We start from the raw sequence: 6765 nt of genomic DNA, 5'->3' as shown, positions 1-6765 counted from the left end.
AAATAGGCAGACAAAACCTTTTTTAAAAAAACATATTTTCCAGAGCACAAAAGCTTCCTGAATCTTTCCTTGTATTTACTGTAGATTCAATCATTCTTTAGTGAACAAAACATGCAGCCCATTCTCTTGGTTATGCTTGCCTGGTTTTCCAAATGCCCTCAAAACTAGGATGATGAATCACATACTTTGGCCCCATTGTGCCAATTAATAGTAAGCAAAAGAATTCCACACAGCTAAGATAGGACTTTCTGCTTGGTTGTGTGTATGGGGGTGGGGAGAGATTCCTCAGCCAATTGCTTTCAGAGAATCTTAAGAACAGGTGTTTCAGTTCCCTAAAATTCCTTTCATCCTAGAACATTCTATGTGGTTCTGCATTGCCCCCAAGTTGGGGATGGGCTTTGATCCGGAAAAACCTATGTTCCTACAGTCAGCCTGGAGCTTCCAGGCTTAAAGCACGAAGGAAAGAATGGCTGACAGCTACACCATTTCAACCCTTCCAGGCCTCCGTTTCTTTCTCTGAATTATAAGGGAAAAGTGGCCATATACACAAAGGCAAAAATAACAACAATAATAAAAACGCCCAAACACACCCAGTCTTGGCTGCCAGCATGGCCCGATTCTGCTGCTGAAAAAGAACAGTTGCTACAGTGCAGCTGGAGGAGCTTTTCCAGGGAACTGGTAATACCCTGGCTGTTAATGAATTATTTTTCGCCAGAATGTTGGATTCTTCCTGTGCGCCAGTAAACAGTCTGCTTCTGCCATGTGAAACAAAACCAACTCCTTCTGAGGAGCCCAAGGAGGTCAGCCAAGGGTCCCCTGTGAGGGCAGCCCCCTCAGGAGCCAGAGCCACAGGCGCCTGACCTGTAAATCACTGCAGTCTCAAGTTCATTATCCCATCCCTTTCCATCTATTCATGCCATGCCCAGTGCCCAGGGAAGGACCCAGGAATGATGTGATGTGATGATACTACAGTGCCAGCCAAAATCCTTCTTCTGCCTCCCTGAACTCTCCTTTGGCCAGTTTTCTTCATCTGCGGCGCTATGGTTGTGTGAAATTGACCTTCCTTGCATTTATTCTGTCTCCCTCGCAGAAATTTTATTTATGTCCTTGCTCTTGTCCTCATCAAGCTGTCAGGAAGTGACAGTGTGCATCCTCTTTTTTATTTTCTCTCCTTTAAGGCTGGCCCCAGCCCCAAATAACTCACTCTCAGCATGAGGGTGTCTACTGGTGACATTACTCTCCAAGCACAAATCCCTGCAACAGATAGTACTTTAAGCTCCTACTAAAGCAGGTGTCAAGGAATTCTCTGATGGACGAGGACACCGGCCTGAGGTGGGTGGGGTCGAGGAAAGGAAAGGAGTCATTTCATTCAAGCCAGTCCTGCCTGTGCCCCTTCTGCCTTGCTCATTCTATGAGGTTTCTGGGTCCCACATTCCTCATAGAGCATGAGACTGAGCCAACATGCTCATGGGTAGGTTCCATGGGGAACCCCCATCATGGCACCTGAGCTACTGAAAATCAAAATCGCTTGATGCCAGACTGCTGTGGCTACTGACTCAGCCCCCTGCCTCCCACCTGCCATCAAGATGGAGAGCGTTTGTGTCCCCAGAACATCTGGAGGCTGAAGTCACGAGGTTGGTTTGCTCCAGAGCAGCTCTGTCTAATAGAAATGTTTACGTAATTTAAAATATTTTGTAGGCACATTTAAAAAAATTTAAAAAGCCAGTAATTTTAATACTGTATCATATTTAACTAATATATTCAAAATATTATCATTTCACCATGTAATCAATGCAAAGATTATTAATGAGCTATTTTGTATTTTTTTATTAAGTCATAGAAATCCCATGCATCTGTTATATTTAATGCACATCCTAATTTGGACCAACCACTTTTCAAGCACTCCATGGCTGCATGTGGCTAGTGGCTAGTGTGTGGGACAGTGCAGACATGCAACATTTCCATCATCATAGAAAGTTTTATTAGACAGTGCTGTGCTGAAAGACAAAAAAAGTTGTGGGAAGAGGAGTGACAGGTGTGAGCAGAGTGTGCTCCAAAGTTCTCCAGAATTACTGAGTTGTTGGAGCTAATTATAGCAGAAATTGGAATTACGAGGATTGGGATGTTCAAGGAGCCCAGCCCTATGTCTAAGTAGAAATTAAAATGGGTTTTTATGAAAGGCCCTGGGACCATGCATAGTCTGAATGTGTGTGTCCCCTCCAAATTCCTATGTTGAAATCCTGATCCCCAACGTGATAGTATTAAGAGGTGAGGCATTTATTTGGTGATTAGATCGTGAAAGTGGAGCCTTCATGAATGGGATGAGTGCCCTTGTAAAAGAAGCCCCAGAGAACTCACTTGCCCATTCCACCATGTGAGGGCACAGCAAGAAGATACCGATACCATCTCTGAACCAGGAAAAAAAAGCCCTCATCAGACACTGAATCTGCCGAAATCTTGATCTTTGACTTCCCATCCTCCAGAACGGTGAGAAATATGTTTCTATCATTTATAAGTCACCCAGCCTATTTTGTTATAGCAGCCCAGATGGACGAAGGCAGACCATGCTCATGTTTTGGGGTGCTGCCCCACAGCAGCAGGAAGGCCAGCAAGTATGATCATGGCTCAAGACATCTGCTGGCTAAGCCGCCTCCATCTTAGCTGTTCTGGTCTGTTCAGGGCAGAGGCTGGGAGAGAAGAACACCAAAATCACGTACTTCTTCCAATAACAATTCTGAGTTTGAATTTAATTTGGTGAAGCAGATACAGAAACGTGATCAAATTATGTGCGCCTGTGTCTGTGTGTGCATGTGTGTTCGTGTGTGTGTTCTTGGCAGGAGAGAGGAGGGTCATGTGTGAACTCCAGAAGTACTAACCTGGCCGCCAAAATCAGCTTCTCACCAGCTGCCATCAGAGGACAGTGAAGTGGCAGACTCAAGAGGCTCATCAAACATTGTGAGCCGGGAGGAAAGGCCTTGAGTCTGGAAAGAATGAGATGATGGGCACCCGGGCAGACGATCAGGTGGGAGGGAGAAGTGGTAATCAGAGGCATTCTCCAAAGACAAGAGCTGCCAACTCTACAGCAAGGATGTCACCCTGATCCCCAAATCAAGCTTAATTCAGAATCCCACGCAGGCTTTTGTGTGAGGGAAGAGTGCAATTAGCCATCTTTCCCCCTCATTCTCTGAGGTCTCCCTCATATTCTGATCAGGGAGGCAGCATTCATGTGCACCTCATACATAGATTCAAAGCCCAGTTCCCTCGGTGGCACCAGAATTTCTAGGAGGTTAAAGACTACCACCTGGTTGGAAGGGGGCTATGGGGGCTTGCTTTAATGATACATTTGCATAGCAAGTCCCCTCCTCATTTTCCTATAGAGTGTTTGTTTATTTGAGACAGTTAGTAGTCAAAAATACCTCACCCACCCTTTGGTCCCATCATGGACTTTGAATTAGTTGCTTAACCTTTCTGAGCCTCAGTTTCCTCACCTACAAGATGGGAATAATCTTGCCGATCTCCCATGGATTTTGTAAACATTAAACTGGGGCTTATCAGCACGGAGCTACCAAGGGCTAAAACTGGAATATGACACCAGGAACTTCAGGTTCCCAAACATACAAATCTCTGGAACTCTCCTTGCTGGGTCTCCCTTAACAATGATTTACAGCCCCCTCCCCACTGTCATTCACTCCATCAGTGACATCATTTAGTCACTCAACTCTCATTTATTAAGCAACAGTTGGGTGGTAGGGACTCCAAGATGAAAAGGCACAGTCTGTCCATCTGACATGTCCATCTGACATTTCGGATCTATCTACTTGGCACATAAGTATGCACTGTGGGTGACTGGGCTGCCCACTGGTGGGCTTCCACCTTCCCCCCAACCCCCACCAATTGGGTACCAGATTTTGCCAAGGTGGAGGGGCCGACAGATCCAGTAGGAAGAGATCCAGAGATTTGTATGTTTGGTTAGGGGCCTGAAGTTCCTGGTGTCATACTCCAGTTTTAATCCTTCGTGGTCCCATGCTGACAAGTCCCACTTTAATCTTTACGTCCATGTGAGATGGGAAAGATTATTCCCATCTCATAGGTAAGGAAACTGAGGCTCAGACAGATTAAGAGAAATAAATAAGAGACCTGGAGCAGGGGAAGAGGGACATGTTGCCCTCTTAAATCATAACCACCAAAGTCTGAAATCAGATACACAACTGAAAATTCATCTGAGCCTCAGATTCCTTATCTGTAAAATAATTCTTCCATCACAGGGTGGCTGAGAAGGTTTACCACATGTGAAGTCCCTGGCAGACAGAGGCCAACAATACATGTTAGTTCCCTTCCCAATTTATTTCCCTCCACTACCATTCTCTCCAAAATTCTAAGCTTAGGGGAGAAGCCAGAGAACAGACGTTTCCTATTTTCTTATCATAAATTTGGATCACACTGTGCAGGGCTTTCTGCACATCCAGAATATCTCCATTCTGGGTCAATGGATTTGGTAGGCCAGTCCTATCCTCAGCTTCCGGGTCATTACAGCTAGAGCACTCCCAGCAACAGCTCCTCACACACCTTCCAGTCTTTGATTTTTCTTTCTTGTAGTTCAGATGGTCCTGTCTCAGGGACTCTGTATTCTGGATACAAGATTCTGAAATGTATCTTGCAGTTCTTCTCCAACTGCCCACCAAACCGAGTTCTCACCCCAGCGACCGGCATCACTTGGAAAACTGGCTTTTCATTTGTTCCCCAGATGAACAGGTTTCCTGGGCAAAACATCACCAATGGAGGTCTTAGCATTTTTTCATCATAAAGGAACCCCCTTGGGTGGCTGAATGGTCCCCTGGGCTGGTGCCAAAGTAGTCACTATCCCCAAGTTCCAGTCTGACTTGGTTCACAGTGCCTGGGCTGCCCTGGGGACGCCTCTAGTGGGCATCTGTCAGGATGAGAAGCGAGTGTCCCTTTGAAGGAGACTGTGTGTATGTGGAGGTGTGGGGGCAGGTGGCTTCTCTGGGCTTGTAAGAGGCAGAGAAACTGGGATGCCACCAAGCTTACGATTCTCTGCCTTCCAGCCCACCCCTGGCTTCTCATGTTCCCATTTGAGAAGAAAATTAGCCTCCATACTGTCCCTTTCCATATTGTCCCCCTCCCACCTTGCCACCCCTCTACTGTAACAAAGGCATGTCTACACCACATTTTCAAAGTTATCACAAGTCTCTCGGTCCACCAACAACTAATTCTGACGACTCCAAAGGAGCAAGAGAGACATAAGGGAGACATCTAGAAAACGGTGGGAAAGATTCCCTGGGAAAAGCACAGAAAACCTTGCCTGATGCATGCAAGGCTAAGAATTGTTTTCTCCCTGCTGGCTGCTTTTCTCTCTGTTCTAAAGAGAAGCTTCCAAGAATCAGCTAAATAAAGGGATCACACCAGAGGATGCGAGATAATGCTAAACCAACAAAAACAAAGACCCAAATGAAACAGAGAGAGCCATGAGAATACGCGGTTATCAAAACTTTGTTTGGCCATATCTATTTATCATCGCTGCACACCCGGGCTCTGCGGAATATCATTCTGTTGATGTCACTTATCCTCAGCAAAATATTTACACATCCTTAAAAACGCCAGATGAGGGGGGCTGGCCCATGCACTGCCGAAAGCCGCCCCTCAAACCCCATCGCTGGGTTCTGAACAGCCCAGGACGTAAGGGCACGACGGTGGGTGGCACCAGCGGGCACAGGTGAGAGCTACCAACAGTTCCGGGAACACGGTCACCCAGACGCTGCGCCGTGCCCTGCCCACCTTTCCTCTACCTGACTCTGCAAGCAGCAGCCACATACCCGATATGGTGTCGGCGCCTCCTTGTCCTCCTCTCCTGCCTTTTTCATTGATTAAGTTATCAAACCATTGTTAAAGCTGGGTTGCTTTTTCCTTGGAAAACTGGGCTAAATTCATTACGCTTCCCTCTGCCACAAAAGGAATATTCATAAAAGTTTGGCAGGCAGAAAGGGAGACTGAGTGAGTGCCATGGTGGGGGTAACAATCCGCTCCTCCAAAGCCACCTTTTTCTTCCGTGCCCCATCCCTCTCTCCATCCATCCGTCGTGCCCCAAACCTACTCCAGGGACTTCTGATAGGGAAACACAAAGCAGCAGCTGTTTGGCAACATTTCTACCCCTCGCCAGCAACTGTGGTGGGATGCCATTTCCCCACCCAGGCGGAGCTTATCCTGAACAATAGTTGGGCTTTAAATGGCAAACAAGCAAACACACAGAGCACAACCCCAACCAAGAAAAAGCCACAGCGGAGAGAAGCAATAACTCCCTCCGCAGCAAAAGGCGCCACTGAAACGCACGCAAAAATGCAGCGAGAACGTTGCTCAGTGCCTAACATGGCAGAAAGCCCGAGCTGGTGCGGCCACCCCGGGACTGGGCACTGGGGGGCACCGGGGCTCCTGGGGCGCCGACGCACACTCACCCGGCTCCGGGGGGATGCGGGGCTGGCCGCGCGTCACAAAGAGGAGCCCGGCGCAATCTGGCAAAACCCAACTTTCCACCAGGCTCGCCAGGGCCGCCAGATACGTCAACAGAATCCATCTTTCGAAGGGCCTGGAAGGCGCCGGGTTTTCTGGGCCGGGGCAGAACGGCAGATCCGGAGACTGCCCGGTGCGGTGCCCGGGCGCGGAGTCCGCCGTGCACCACCCTCTGCGCCCGGTGCCAGCGCGGGCGGCTGCCCGAAACCCACTTCGGGGCCCCCGCCCCGCCGGCCGGCGCCG

General features: G+C 48.2%; 1 protein-coding gene across 1 annotated transcript in view; it reads right to left on the bottom strand.

Annotated features, from left to right (window-relative positions):
- RAI2 (retinoic acid induced 2) overlaps positions 1 to 6759 on the bottom strand; it is a 74767-nt gene extending 68008 nt beyond the window's left edge. Inside the window, 2 exon segments of the mRNA XM_017894889.1 lie at positions 4567 to 4757; positions 6468 to 6759. The gene's annotated coding sequence lies outside the window, so the exon portion shown is untranslated.
- Positions 6760 to 6765: the final 6 nt, after the last annotated feature.

This window comes from Rhinopithecus bieti, unplaced genomic scaffold (assembly GCF_001698545.2).
Source record: "Rhinopithecus bieti isolate Rb0 unplaced genomic scaffold, ASM169854v2 scaffold_25806, whole genome shotgun sequence".
Lineage (NCBI taxonomy): Eukaryota > Metazoa > Chordata > Mammalia > Primates > Cercopithecidae > Rhinopithecus > Rhinopithecus bieti.
Note: the sequence above shows the minus strand (reverse complement) of the source record. Positions and strands in the feature narration are given on the sequence as shown.